The sequence below is a fragment of the Pseudorca crassidens genome, chromosome 11, assembly GCF_039906515.1.
Source record: "Pseudorca crassidens isolate mPseCra1 chromosome 11, mPseCra1.hap1, whole genome shotgun sequence".
NCBI classification, from domain to species: Eukaryota; Metazoa; Chordata; class Mammalia; order Artiodactyla; family Delphinidae; genus Pseudorca; species Pseudorca crassidens.
In genome coordinates, this window is record NC_090306.1 from 72,550,714 (window position 1) to 72,566,968 (window position 16,255).

At 35.8% G+C, this 16,255-nt stretch overlaps 1 pseudogene; it reads left to right on the forward strand.

Moving 5' to 3' along the window:
- Nucleotides 1-16,255, forward strand: part of LOC137202932 (proline-rich protein 13 pseudogene) — a 162,839-nt pseudogene that overhangs the window by 1,196 nt on the left and 145,388 nt on the right.

Sequence of the window (16,255 nt, forward strand, 5' to 3'; positions counted from 1 at the left end):
TTTTTATTCCTCTATCTTAGAAAGCTTACAACATATTGCTAATTTTTCAATAATGATACATGAAATGTAATGAGTTGTACGGGTTTCCAGATTATTATACGAATGACCTTTTAGTGTGATGTTTCACTGGGTACTCCAAACTCATATCCCATAATTGCATGAAGATATTTTTTAAAATTTTGCAATCTCCACTTAATAACATACTAAATTTCACTATGTGCTATTCCAGTTTAGCTAGTTAATTTTCATCAACATGTAAGCACAACTATCTTTTTAGCTGTGTCTCTCAACTAGCATATCATAATTATTCTGAAAAAAGTAAACACTGTTAATTAAAACAGACTACCTCAAGGCAGGTATATATTTTTTCCTTTTCAATTCATTTCATAGTATCTGTTTTTCTAATTTCTGCTTTATTTCCTTTACAGCTCTTGTTACACTCTGAAACTATCTTGTTTGCTTATTGACTTTTTGTCTGTCTTCCTCACTGGAACGCAGCATCTGTAAGCAAAGGAAACTTCTGTCTTGTTGCATGCTATATCATCATTGCATAGAATAGCACTTGTCAAATCATAGACTTTTAATAAATAGTCATTTGACATCTTCTGCCATAGAATGCTAGATTTTAAAGCTGTCCTTAATCACAACATCTAATAGCTTTCTTCAAAAAAGTGTAGGAACATTCTATTAATAATAAACAATAAATATACTGACTAAACTATGAACATACTAAGTCAAATTTTCAATCTACCTGTGAGTATCATGTGTCCATATTCTAATAATTTTTTAGTTAAATGAAAATTTGGTAATTTAATTAAAAAACAAAACAATTTCTAAAATTATGCTCAGCATGGGCTTAGGATAAGACACAGACCTTTTGCTTCAAGAATATATTCCTAAAATAAAAGCACAGCTTTTTTATAAATCAAAGAAGACTGTAAGGAGTTAGGAATCAGCAGAATACATATTCAAACCAGGAAGCTATGAACTGCTTTTAGGACGTTAAAAGATAAACTGGTGCATATTAAAAATTTTTCAAGTTTATTTGAGCAGAAATTAATTTGAATCAAGCAGCATCCAATCTGGTGGATAGAAAGGAGCTCTGACAAGCTGCACAAAATCAAAGACTTTTATAGGCGATAGGTAACAGGAGCAAGAAAGTTCTACGAGGCAAATGTTGGTTGGTTATCGCAAGGTAACTTTCCTTCAGCGGCTGGCAGGGTCTATCGGGCAGATTTCCTCACTGCTTCTAATCAGGAGATTCCTAATTGACTGGTGTAAGATTCCTCTGGGAGAGGTGAAACTATAATTAAGTCTTGGTTTGGTGATGTGGGGCTTAGCATAAGTAGCTCCATTTGGGGCCTGTTGTCTTGTTTTTAAGAAGGGGAAGTTACCTTTAAAGAAGTAACTAAATGATTTTGAAACTATCTTAGGATGTGTCAGTAATCTATAAGTAAAAATGAGGAAGTGGAACATGAAAGAAGGCAAGAGATACTGGAAGCTATTGCATGCGTTGGAGAATTGAGTTTGGTTGGAATTGTGTGGCAAGTAAGGTTAGAAGAAAGGTTTGGGTGTTGCTGTACCAAGTGTTCCATTCCAGGTTGAGAAATTATATTTAATTTATTAGGAAACAGAAACATTCCATGTTTCTAATTATGGGAGTGAAATTGTAAGAACTCTGCTTTAGTATGATTAGTATAAGCAGGACTAGCTGATCTGACAGAATGAAAATGTAATGTGAGGCAGGAGAGTAGGTAGTAAGTGTCTGAAATTGGTCAGGAGAGGTATCAGGCATTGCTGAAATTGAATAATGGCTCTGGGACTTGAAAGAAAGGCATATTTCAGGATGCAAAGTTAGGAGTCTCCAGGGCTTAGATGTGGATAAGATCTTAAACTAGCTCTGAACTATGATCCCAGTGCTGATTTTGGTCAATTCACCAATTGTGCTAAAGAGGAAGCCCTTACACCCATTCTATCTGTCCCATTTTTTGTTAGGCCCCTAAACAAAGGTAGTGGCATACAGAGACTCATTTTTGTGCCGACTGTTGCTTTTGTAAACAACCCCAAATTAAAATTTTTATCAGTATTCTCATTTTGTTTCATATATGTGTTAAACCTGGGAATATCAACAGTGAACGATCTTTTCCCATATTCCACTGTATTTTGCAAGTACACTTATTCATGACCTCTTAGGAAATTTAATGATTATCAAAGACGTATTTGGTAGCATTAAGCGGTGTGATATGAAACGGGCAGACAACCCTCTTTCTCTTAAAACCTCCAGTTTCCAATTTGTCAAGTTTTGTTTTTGTAAATCATATTATTTATAGTGGCTAAGCTTAAGGCGAATGTTTTCCCAGAATACTACTTCCTGGGACAGGATGCCTCCTCCTTCTCACAATGAAGCGTCTGGGGTCATAAGGTTCTGTTCTATGTCCTCCCCTTCCAGACTTTGCATACTGCTTAGTTTTCTTTGTCCATCGTAAGTTTTAACTCATAATACTTGACTCACTCTAAAACTTCCAGACATAGAGAAAATACTGGAAGATTTTGCTTAGGAGCTAGGAATGCACCTTTCTTTCTTTTGGGATCTCCATTTTCCCAGTCTTTTTAAGTCTTTTATTCCATCACTTTTTTTGTAAAATTAAAGTTGCTTTCTGATTCTTCTGTAGAACTATTATAGCAGAGCAATTGGGAGACTTTCCTGCCAAGGTACTCCATAAAGTCATTGAAATGCCAGTGACTTTCTAAGTCATGTCAACTTATACTCTTCCCAGGTTATTGAGAGTTAAACACTTATCTCTTAGACAAGAGAAGACTCTATCTCCCCTAAGGCACAGTCTTACCAATTTCGACACAAGGCCACATACTGTTGGTCTTTTATAATTAGCCACATTCCTCCACTGGTTTCCCTAAGTTCTGAAATTGAATGAGGAAAAAAAAAGATCCAAATGATGTTATTAAATTATAGAATACTAGCAAGCCCTTTCATCGTCTTGTATGGAATAAAGTAAAGCTTAGCAAGAAGCCTGTGCTAGCAAATACCTCAGATGTTGTTCTCTTAAAAAGAGTCATTTAAATAAAATGACTATCTTCTTTTAATGAATAACTAGATGAAAAACAACATTGAGTTTCTAATGGCATTTTGGTACCATCTGGGGTGAAGCACAGCACCTATTGAATTATAAATATTTATATCACCTAATTAACTAGAAAAGCTAAGAAACACAACTTGTGTCTTTTTTTCTGTTAAAGTCAACATAAGCAATAATTCTAGCCTGGGCATTCTTTTGTGGGATTGATATCTAACTTTGGAGACTCAGTACTTCAAAGTGTTGCAGGTGTTTTGTTGTTATTTGGCTTTGTTTTGTTTTTTGGTGTTGAAACATTATCAGGGGCTGCACTGGAGAATTTGAAGCCCATGTGGCAGAGGAACCACAAAGGCAGGGCAACCATATGTATCTCAATTTGTCTGGGCCAGTCCAGTCCAGTTCAGACCAGTTGTCCTCAGGTAATTATTAATAACTCTGCCTTTCACTTTCAAAAGCATCTTGGTTTGGACCATACTTTATATGTCAGTTATAAGGCACAGGTTAAACATTTCTTGTCACCTAAAATCAACATGTTCACAGTTGAAAGACCAGACTGGGGCTGTGAAAGGGGCAGGGAGGAGAACAGAAGAACAAAAAAAAGTAGTAAATAGAACTGGATCTACTTACATGAAGGGTGTAGCCATAAAATCATTAGACTGTATTGCCACACACTAAGTTTTTTAGGTCTAATTCCATTTGGCTAGCCCCATATCACCAATGACTAAAATATTCTTTGTTGGAAATCTGGCTAAATGACTAGTGGAGAAAACTGTGTTGATAATGGCTGTCAGCCAAGTAAAGCCCATTGTTTGAACAGCAACATTAATTTGCAAACATTTCTTTACCAGAATTGGAACACTTACTGATTCAGTGACAGAATAAAAAATAGAATATAAAGTTTTAACTCAAGCCTTTTTCTATTAGCTTATACTTATGGTTGTTAACACAAAGTTAGGTAAGCGGTATGAAGAGAGCGCTGATATTCCAGATGTGTGAAAGAGAGAGCAATTGGGGTAGTAAGTGTACTAAAAAATAAAGGCTCCATTTTGGAAATGAAATTGTCAGCATGTTATATAATTCTATGATATTTTAATTGAAAATACCTAAAAAATATTACCATAAAATAGACATTTTTCACAAAGATAGAAAGTAAACATGTTTTTAAAATGATGTTCTTAAAACAATCTTTGTGGAATTTTTAGACATGATACATTAGATCCTCACGGAACCATACTTAGAAAAGGAAGGAGACCACAGTTTCATGGTCATGCCAGTGTCTCCCTTTCTCTGAATAGGGGATAGCATTGTATAGTGTCAAAGCCTACTTATTACCCAGTGAATAAATTTTTATAATTTATTTTATTTTGTATTTTTATAAGCCTATTAGAGAGTATTAAAGTGCTGTGAAAATATAGATTTTGGTAAGTTTTATGTCTTACAGCTTTCCTATGGATTCATTTTCATAAGTGTACTCAATTTTGGCTTTCTGATCCAGCTATTGCAACTCTGGGAGATACAGGAATATTTTACAAGATGGTGATGTGTGTGTTCACAAAACAAATATAGTGGAGAAGTAATTTTGACCATCAAAGAAGTAAAAGAACTTTGCTTTGGCAAATAGTTTTTCCTTCCTTTTAAAAAACTATTTATTATGGGAACAAAATCCAAAAATTTACTCTATATCTCTTTCAATTCATGTATTATCTTTTGTCCATATCAAATGCATATATACAATTTACAAGAATTTAATCAAGGTATGTTGTCATTTTTGTTCTTTTTTCAGTATATAATATAAAATAGTTTTTATGTATATAGAAAGTTTTCAAAATCATTCATTTCATAGTTGGTCTGGAATAACAAAATATTTTCTGACCATATGCCTAGTACTGGAAATTTAATTTCCACTTGTGTGCTGTATAAATGTCACTGCAATCAATAACTTTAACATATACATTTTTGTATTTCTTTAATAAAAATTCTTTTGATTGAAATAACTAGATCAAACATAAGAAGAACTATGTATTCTTCAAAATCTTTGGCCAAATACCTGTACATAATTTATAATACTAGTAGCAGCATAGGAGTTTTTGTCTTAGTGCAACTTCACAAGAATTCTTTTAAATTGTTAATTTAGTAGGTTTAAATGGTACCTCAAATTTTGAGTAATTTGTAATGTTTTTATTTCTTAGAAGGATAGATACTTTTTTCTAACGTTTGTTTAATATTTGTATACTTAAGAGTATGGAGATGGGATGTGGAGTGTGGGAGGAAAAGGCACTCAGACTCTGTTCAAATTAGTAACAGATATATCATTTCTTTGATACAACTTCATGATAAGACTAATTCCAAATTGAATGTTGACTATTCAATCAAATCCTTAACGGGAGATAATAGCAGATGTAGCTAAGATTATTTTGTATTTGCAGGAATAAAAATATTTGACCCCTTCTGTAAAGTAATTGGCAGTCAATGATAAATATATTCAAACAGAATACTCATTGAATCATTACTAAGCCAAAAGATTATTTCTCTGTGCTCATTGTCTGAATCCTGATTTTTTAATTAATGCTTTATTAAGAAGGAAATTGGAAATAAAATCATTGAAGTGTAGGTGTATATTAGGTGATGCAATTATATTTTCTTGAGATATTCTGCTTATGTTTATTATTAGGCAGATAGTACTTAATGTTAAAATTTTCTTTTCCTCAGTCAAATTATTAATCCACCAGATCTTTGTAAAAATTTGACTTACATTTTCAGAGGTTATTATATTTATATGTTGATGAGTGAGACAAAGAAGCAAAACTAAGGATATCTACTTTGAATTATCAGTTATATATTAAAAATAAGTAAAAATGTATGTATGACTTTGTGTACATAATTTGAATTTATTATGTGATTGAAGGAGACAAAACAATGTGCATTAAATTATACACACAATCTTAACTTTTGTTGAAAAACCATTGCCTTTAGAAATACAATTTTTAACATTTTGAAATATATGACTGTCTTACATAATTTCCTGCATCTATTTTATTAAGAAAATGTTTTATCAAAAATTCAATAAATCTAATAAATAAATAAATGTAAATCTTTTAATATTTGCAAAGGCTTTTAAGTTAATATAAGTAGCTATTTGCATAATGATTATACTTGAGAGAATCATAAATGTTCTTTTCTTTTTTTCCCCTTGTTGTGGCTCAGCAGTGGATCAAAAGCAAATTGTGATAATTGTTCAATCAGTTAAAAGTCAAAAAAAATGCAAGGAAGAAAACTCTTTTCACCTTTTTCTAACCATTGTTCTTTTACCAGAGAACAATGGGAAGATCTGGCTGTCAACAGATTTTCTGTAATAAATCTTAGCATTGCCAGTGGTAACACAGGCAGGCGTTACACACTTCCTCTTGTGGTACAAAATATGGTACACAACATAAGGTAGGGTATTATTGTCAAAAAATATTTAATTTGAGTCCAATCAAGTCTTTGGGTATTATTTTCAGTTTATGAGAAATAAAGAAGATAGGTGAATAGTTAAGAAAATTCCTCTGTTAGATACTGAATGTCATTGTGTATAATAAAATGCCTATCATTGCATTCAATTTGTTATTGTTTTGTATTGCTTTATAAAAAATTACTGTACAAAAAAATTATGACTTTGATTTTTATGGAATTTGAGGTTTGCCTGTGTCATCTCATTTGAAACACACAACAACCTAGGGAGACAGATACAGCTGTGCTCATTTTAAAGATGAATCTGACTCTGGAAGAGTAACAGTGCTCTACTCCTAAAATATACTGCACTTACTAAACATAACAACATTCCTGAGGAACTGCTCAAGTAGCTGGGGAGGTGGACAAGTTGCAGTGCTAGGGAGCTCAGTGTTCTAGGGGATAAGTCAGTATAACTATTTAATTGGCATCAGCTATATGAAACTGCACAGAAATTTTTGAATCATTTAGTTAGTTGGAACATCATCTTTAAGAAGTCATTCATTCATTCAATGAATATGACTGTCAACTATGTACCAGACAGTTTTTGAGGTGTAGGGGAAGCAGCAGTAAATAAAATGCCCCTACCCTCATGGACCTAACATCTTCATGTGGAGGAAACAAACCTTAAACTTTTTTTTTTAAAGTACATATAGAATTTCTCAGAAAGTAAATACATTTTATAGAGAAAAATAAAGCTGGGTAACCAAGTGAAGAGATTAATAAAGGGGAAGGCAGAGCAGAGTTATATTACTCAGGTGATTATGGAAATCCTCTCTAATAAGAGACTTCAACTGTGTCTGAAATAAGTGGGAAGTTGAGCTATGAAGGTATCTAGAGAGAGACCTGCTCAGACAGAGGGAACAGAAATGGCAAAGGATTAATGCAGACATGAGCTTGACAAGCTGGAGAAATAGCAAGAAGGACTTATGGCTGGAGTGGAATGAACCAAAGGGCAAATAGAAAGAGAGAATCAGAGAGGCAGCTGATAGCCAGATCGGCATGAACTTTGGAAGCCATTGTAAGCACTTTAAGTCTGAGTGAGATGGGAAACCAGTGGAAGGTTTTGTCAAAGAAGTGATGTGATCTGTTTCATGTTTGGTGCTTTTAGAACATTTCTATTCCGGATTATCAGGTGGTGGTGATGATGGAGGCGTAAAGCAGCAGCAGAGCCTCCCAGAAAGAAAATTCAGTAGCTTCGACGAGATGGTTAGTAGTGGAGGTGATAAGAAATAGATTCTGGAGGTATGTTGAAAGCATAATCTACAGAAACTTACTAATAGATTGGCTATGTGAGAGGAAACATGAGAGAAAGAGTTAAGCCAAACCTCTAAGCTTTTGGACTTAGGCACATGGAAGGAAGAAGCTGGCATTTACTGAGATAGGGAAGTCTGTGAAGAATCCAGTTTTGGCTGGAGGCATCAGGACAGAGAAGGTCAGCCAGAGAAAGACAATGAATAGCATGATGAATATTATGACAACGGGAACAGACAAAACCATGTGAAGTAAAAATATTTCAGCCTGATTTCATTTTAATAGCTATATGAGTTGTGGCCCTACTATGTAGGGAGAATGTGGTAGAAATAGAAAAACAAAACAACAACAACAAAACTCAACCAAAAGCAAAAACCAACAACAAATTGTAGAATTGTGTGCCCTCAAATGAGGCGATGGAATCAAGAAATTTCAAAAGAATGGCATGAAAAAAACTACCAAATGACACTAGTAAATCTTGACAGACATAAGGAAAGGCACAAATGTTTTAAGAGAATGGAAGAAATGCAAATGAAGCGGGCAAAGGAAATAGCAAAAACCTTAGCAGGAGTTCAGACTTCTCTGAGTAAAAACTAAAAGAATTAGGTAACAATGTGGCTTGCACTAGGACACAGACTTCATTTTTTTAAGTTTTAGAGACTTAATTTGTGTGACCTATAATGGGCTCAGAATGTGACTTAAGGTCACAGACAAAAAAAAAAAAATGTCCTGTGATGTGAACAGAACTTTTAATGATTTATATGAAATCTCAATGCATTGGCATAGAAATTCTAATTTTCATGGATTGGGATATTTTAATTAAATATTTAGAATAAGTATAGAAATTATAAATTAGCATATAAAATCAAACACAAAATTGGACAATAAAAATAGCTTTTAAAAATGTATCATTTTGTCATGTTCAAAAATATCTAACTTGTTTCCCATGCGAAAACTGCATTTTAAAATCTGCTAGAGCTCTATCCAATCGAAAACTTATGACTGCACTCTTCCATTTGGAATAGCTGCCATGCCGTTTTATACATGTGGCTAACGTGGTGAACTCCTTTCTCAAATTTATATAGGATCCTCATTATCAACCTGGCCTTCGGGGAATCAGAATATGCTGAAATGAAATTCCTTGCCCTTGGTTCATATTTGAGGTATGCGAAGTGACACAAGTCTCTTAACTGTCCCTCAATTAAGGGGTGAGCAAGTGATGTCAGGGTGCACAGGGTGAAGAAGGAAGGGTGTCCGCAGACATCTCATTTGCACATTTACAGTTCACGATTCACATTCCAGTTCAAAAATAAGATGTAATAGTCCTACTGTGTGATATACAGAGACAGTTTACTGTTGGATAGCAATTCGCTTTAGATGTCAATTTTCTCAGTATATGGCAGCTAGCAATTATTGATTGCTTTGTGTCATCAATTGCATACAAGCAATTTTAAAGTAAATGCATCAATATCACTCAACAATGATAAATATCACAGAAACAAAAATTATCTCTTATTCTTTCTTGCAAATATTTAATCTTCTTTTTGGACCATATATCATGGAAATAAAAATATTTCCAGAATAATTATTTACTTCAGATTAGAAATGACAATGAACTGTTCAAAGAGGAAGTCAAACCCTTAGGTTTACTGCATTAAAATGTGTACTTTTCTCTGGAAAACAGAAGTGGGTCAAGATATATTTTGGAACTCCTATTGCAGCTACATCTTAAATAAAAACCTCCCCCAGGGCTTCCCTGGTGGCGCAGTGGTTGAGAGTCCGCCTGCCGATGCAGGGGACACGGGTTCGTGCCCCGGTCCGGGAAGATCCCACATGCCGCGGAGCGGGTAGGCCTGTGAGCCGTGGCCGCTGGGCGTGCATGTCCGGAGCCTGTGCTCCCCAATGGGAGAGGCCACAAGAGTGAGAGACCCGCGTACCGCAAAAAAAAAATTTAAAAAGGCAAAATTGTGTTTGGGCTTCCCTGGTGGCACAGTGGTTGAGAGTCCGCCTGCCGATGCAGGGGACACGGGTTCGTGCCCCGGTCCGGGAGGATCCTACATGCCGCGGAGCGGCTGGGCCCGTGAGCCATGGCCGCTGAGCCTGTGTGTCTGGAGCCTGTGCTCCGCAACAGGAGAGGCCACAACAGTGAGCGGCAAAAACTTCCCCCAGAGAAGGAACTTCTTGCCAAAAGGCAGGTCTAGGTGGTCATTTTTGTCTTGTATGATACTCCTACTTACCCTTGTCAGGGGAGGATCAGTGCATGATAGAACTATCTGTTAGAGGATGAGGAGTGTACTGTATTGTCCCTTTGGGAATTTCAGAAGAAAAATGAGGTTATACTGTAAGTTGACGCTTGTGACTTCTCAAGTTGAAACTTAATATAAAATCAGACTTGAATTTGCACTCATGGCAAACCTAATTATGGGAAGTAGAAACTATGAGTAAGTAGGGTAGACCAGCCATCAGAGAAGGTATGGGAGACGTAGAGAAAGAAAAAAAAAAAAAAAATGAGAGAGAGAGAACCTACAGCTGGCTTCATGAAAGTGGAATCTGTTTCATCACACAGGACCCCCAACACAGAAGGGCCCCACTCTTGGTTTAATGCTCTGCTGTCACTTGCTTGAAATTCTTACTTGTTTTTGAGTGAGGGATCCTGATTTTCATTTCGCATTGTACATTGCAAATTATGTAGCTGGTCCTGCTTGTTCCCTTACAATTTCTTCTCTACAGAGCAGCCAGATTAATCTTTTAAGCCATAAATCAATCATGCATTCCCCTACATAAGATCCTCTATTCTTTCCCTACCAAACTTTTAGGATAAAATCTACGCTCCAGACTTTTGCCTTAGAGAACCTACATGATATGGCTGCAGCCTGACTGGCCCACCTCTCTGCTGTGCTGCTCACTCTTGCCTCGTCGGCCTTCTTTTCGCTCTTCCCACAAACCAAACTTTTTCCCTAGGTCTCCGTGCTTTCAAATCTTCAGCCTAAAAACCTTTCCTCCAGCTCTCCTCCTCCTATAAGATTTTTTAGAACAATTCAAATCTTACCTCCCGTATTACCTCCTTAGTGTGGCATCCCCTAAGCAGCACCTTTTAGTGATCATCTATTGTATTCCCATCATGTGTACATTTATTTGTTTCTTTGGTTTTGGTCTGTCTCCGCAGCCAGCACTCCCTACCCTCACCCCACCCAGTGTCATCTCCATGAGAATGGGGATGTCATTTGCTGGTTTGCAGTTGTAGCCCCTGCATCTAGACCATTGTGGGGAATATGGTACTTGCCCACAATTGTTTCTTGAACAAGCAAATGAAAGGCATTAGAAATCCTAGAAATGGGAAAAATAAATGTGATACTGTTCAGTGTCCAACATATTTGTGAATATTTGCTCCGGTAAAAGTGCCGTAACATCATTCTTTGGTCCAAATATAGAGAAAAATTAGAAAATAGAGTGTAGATACTAACTGTTCTATCTAATCTAGAGATAATGTTTATCAATAGAGAATATAGTTAAGCAATGACAAATCTGATATCAGTCATTTATCCAAGATAATTTATTTTAGTCAAAGTCATTCTTTAACTTACCATGTAGGAACATCTGAGAGCAATATAAATCAGAGACAGTGCATGAGTGTTAATGCTTTGAGTGTTTCCCATGATGAGTGATCTGTTATTACTTGTATATACACACTTTTGCAATGCCAAAATGTGATTCAAACTATAGTAATGTTCCAAGAATATGTTATTGGGCTTCCCTGGTGGTGCAGTGGTTGAGAATCCACCTGCCAATGCAGGGGACACGGGTTCGATCCCTGGTCCAGGAGGATCCCACATGCCGCAGAGCAACTAAGCCCGTGTGCCACAACTACTGAAGCCCGCGTGCCTGAGAGCCCGTGCTCCACAACAAGAGAAGCCATGACAATGAGAAGCCTGTGCACCGCAACGAAGAGTAGCCCCCACTCACTGCAACTAGAGAAAGCCCGCACACAGCAACAAAGACCCAACACAGCCAAAAATAAATAAATACATTTATATAAAAAAAGAATGTTATTAATAATATACTCTTATGTCAGCACAATTTCACTGAACTGTCCACACCTCAAAAAGGGTGGATGTTATAATGTGTTCTAACACTCTGCATTCAGTGTTTTCTGTGACAACACATTAAACCAGTGTTTTACAAATGGGGGTTCACAAAACTCAAATGGACTTCCTGGATAGGCACATCTGCTATGGCTGAACAGCTGCCCACCCTTCTCTCCTGGAGCTTGTAATTAATCATCTGACCTGAGAGGGGGAGAAGAAAAGCTAATATTAAATAACAGCTGTCATATATGGAGTGCTTACTATGTATTTTATATATATTCAACATCACAGCAAACCTATAGGGTAATTTCTCTACCTTCATTATGTGGAGTGCAATATATGAGGGGCTCAACATATGCCACATTATATAAATCTTCATGACTCTATAAAAGGGTTAATATTATTCTCATTTTATAAATAAGGAAAATGAGGTTCAAGCATGGTAAAGAACTTCCAAATACACACAACTCATTTGCAGAAAAACAAAGATCGTAATCCACATCTAACACTGAGTTCTGCTAGATCCTGCAGATCCTCAGAAGGAGTTTAAACAAAGTATTTAAAATATTCCAGTGGGGGTTAATTGGTTATGTTAGCTTTTCCAATGCTGTCTATTTCGCATGCTCCTTATGACTCTTAAAACTGAATTCCCTATTATGGACAATTGCTGATCTGGGTCAAGGAATCTTCCTTAACATTACCTCCTCTTTTTTTTTTTTTAAATTTATTTATTTTATTTATTTATGGCTGTGTTGGGTCCTCGTTGCTGCGCACGGGCTTTCTCTAGTTGCGGCAAGCGGGGGCTACTCTTCGTTGCAGTGCCCGGGCTTCTCATTGCGGTGGCTTCTCTTGTTGCGGAGCACAGTCTCTAGGTGCGCGGGCTTCAGTAGTTGTGGCGCATGGGCTTAGTTGCTGCACGGCATGTGGGATCTTCCTGGACCAGGGCTCGAACCCATGTTCCCTGCATTGGCAGACGGATTCTTAACCACTGAGCCACCAGGGAAGTCCAACATTACCTCCTCTTGTCATGACACTTGGAGAAATCAGTTCCTCCCTTTTAAGGCCAAGTCTGTCACTGTCCGTGTCTGTGTTAGCTATGATGCCTATCCTTAACTATTCATCTTTTAACTTGACATTCATCTTTTCTTGAAATAGCTGGAAATCTAGTTTCTCTCTGTACTAGTCTCTGAGGGTTGCCACAACAAATTATTATGAACTGAATGGCTTAAATGGACAGAACTTTATTCTCTCACAGGCCCAGAGGTCCGAAATCAAGATGTTAACAGGGTTCTTCTGCGGCTCTGCAGGAGAATTTGTTCCATGCCACTTTCTGGTGGTTGCCAACAATCTTTGTTGTTCCTAGGCTTGTAGAAGCATCACTCCTATCTCTGCCTCTGTTTTCACATGGTGCTCTCTTCTCTATGTCTGTGTGTCCCTTCTATGTCTTATGAGGACACCAATCCTCGGATTTGGGGCCTACTCTAATCCAGGATGACTTCATTTTAATTTAACTAATTACGTCTTTAAAGATCTTGTTTCCAAATAAAGTCACATTCTGAGGTTCTTGACAGACATGAATTTTTGCACACCGTACAACCGACTGAACTTCCCAGTTGTCCAGCAGCTCCCATGAAGGAAATTTACCTTTCTCATTCCTTCCATTAATGAGGCAAATGAGGTGCCATATATCTCTTTGATTCAAACTATTACTTATAGATTATCATATTTTGTTTTGTTAACTAAATGACTTTTTTGATAACTCTGTCTGGCACTTTTGACACTCTTCCTTCTCATTGTAACCATATACCAGTATCCAAGACACTTCCATCTTTGTCAATGTCTTGGGAACTTACCCATTATCTTTCTTTCATCCTCATTTTCTGTCATTAACAACAGAATGTCCAGATTAGTATTGATCAACTATGATTCCAAAGTTGTTCCATGTACCTGAATCCACAGATCTCCATTTCCATCATCCCTGTGACTTTGTTTACAGGCTCTGCTTTACACATAAATTGGAGCTTCTTCCAGGATCTTAAACTCAAAAGTCTGACTAGAATCTTCAATCCGGTCATCTTACCTCTTCACTCATATACTATGGTTTCACGTAGTATGGCCTTTAGTTTCTCATTCCCAACCCTAGTACCTCAGTCCTTTTATTTATTTATTTTTCTGACTTTTTAGCCTTGTGTTTAAGTGGATTTTCAACCCCATTTAACTCCTATGCTCTTTTATAGGTTTTCAGAATAAACTGTCTTTTTATTTTACCCAGGTTCATAATTAAGACTGATCTATACAACAATACTACATGTATTAGAATATTTATGACAACAACAATAATAGTAACTAAAAAAAAACCCAGCGGTAATAGTAACAAAATAGCAATAATTTATTAATACATCTTTCAGGCATGGACTAAGATCTTTATATATCATTAAATCTGCACAAAAAGCCCCACTATAGAATGGCTAATAATTCCCCAATTATACAAATGAGAAAACAGGTACAAGGAAGTTAATTGCTAATGATTACTAATCACTTAAGAACTGAGATTTGAACTCTGGTTTGTCTGACTCCAAAGCCTAAGCTCTTAGTTATGATACATTATGACAACCTAAATTTGTACTGATTTTTAATTTATAAAGACAGTGTTAAAAATAAGCTTTATGTCATTCTTTTATTAAGTCAGTCATGCCAATATGAAGGTGTGATGTTCAGATCAACTCAGAGAACCAAAGCTCATTCCTCCTTAAAGCAGTCTGCATTAAAAAGCATCCCTACATATGTTCTTATGAAATTTTTGTTTTTGCCACACATGTACAAAAAATCAAACTCATATTTCTTCAGCATTCATCAGACTATTGAGACAATAAAGCTCTGTGGTTATCTTATTCCCACATTTCTTTTTTTCTTTTTTTTTTTTTTTTAATTTAAACTTAAGCCAGGTATAGTATTACAAATTGCAGCCAACCCTCAAGTCTGACAGTTGGAAGGCCCTGCCCCTAAATCCCCTGAGGGGTTCAGGCTTATCTGCTTCTGAAGCCAGGTTCACAAGGATTTGATCACAGCATGGCAGCATGAGTGGGATGGGATCTACCTTGATTCAAGTCAGAGTTTTTTTCCATCAAAACTGTGTGATTTTAAGCAAGTTACTTAATCTCTCTAAAATAATCACTTTTCTCAATTACAAAATCTAATCTAATCTCATCTACTCATATAATCTAGTCAGAATTTTTGTGCAGTTAGCAATAACAGAGATAAGGCACCTAGCACCCTCCTTTGAATACATTACAGAATATTTTTCTCCTCAAATCCCTATTTTAATAATAACAGAGGGACGAGCCTTTTTTTCTTTAATCAATTTACCCCATTGATAATGCAAACCACTTATTAAAAGGCATTCTACCTTATTTGTCTCTTAAACCTCAAGTTGTGGCACGAAATAATTATCTATTAAGTAGAAATGAATTTGTACCAAACAGGTAAAATAGGATGAAGAGCTGATGCCTACTCTTGCACTTCATAAAGCACATATTTATTGTTTCATTAATTCCAGTAATTTACTGCCCCATTCAAATCCCAACCTCCAAGCAAAACCTGGAGAAGCGACCTCACTTTATTAAAATTATTTCAGAAAATAGCCCTTGTAAATTTAGTGCTTATTAATTTAGATTTTTTTCAGCTTAGACGTTTAGAAATAAATGTGATTAAAGGAGAAAACTGAGTTTCAAATTCTGAGACATTTAGGATTTTCACCATAATCCTTGTGAACAATATTTGGCTTGAAAATATGTCCAGTTTTCTTCCCAAATCCTGTCAATCCCAAGGATGATTCGCCTTAAAATTTCATTTTTCCCTTTAGCTACCTGAAAATTTGTGTAAAAAATACCCAACTTTCTTTATAACTGGCATTTCTATGTAATCATTTTATAAAATATAAAAATTGCTTTTCTCTCAAATGAATGAAATTACTTTCCGCCAGGTTATCTCAAGTATTTTCTTTGGATTTTGTGCCTGGTAAAAATTAATTGATAAAATATTATTCTTTCCAACAACTAGAAATTTTAAATCATTCTTTGTCAGATTTTTCTTTTATGAAATTTGATTATGAGAATGTATCCAACTTTTTAAAAGATTTTTATAAAATATTCCTTTTATGAGAAGCAATCTCTATGTATAATTTAACACCCACTTACCTCTCAAAAAAGAATCGAAAGCATTTAGGAGCATCATTAAACTGCTCATCTTCAAATATGACAAATTAGTTTAACATTACCCTTCAGGTTTTCCTTTAAATGACTTTGGAAAAGACCTTAATTGTGCATTTTCATCTGA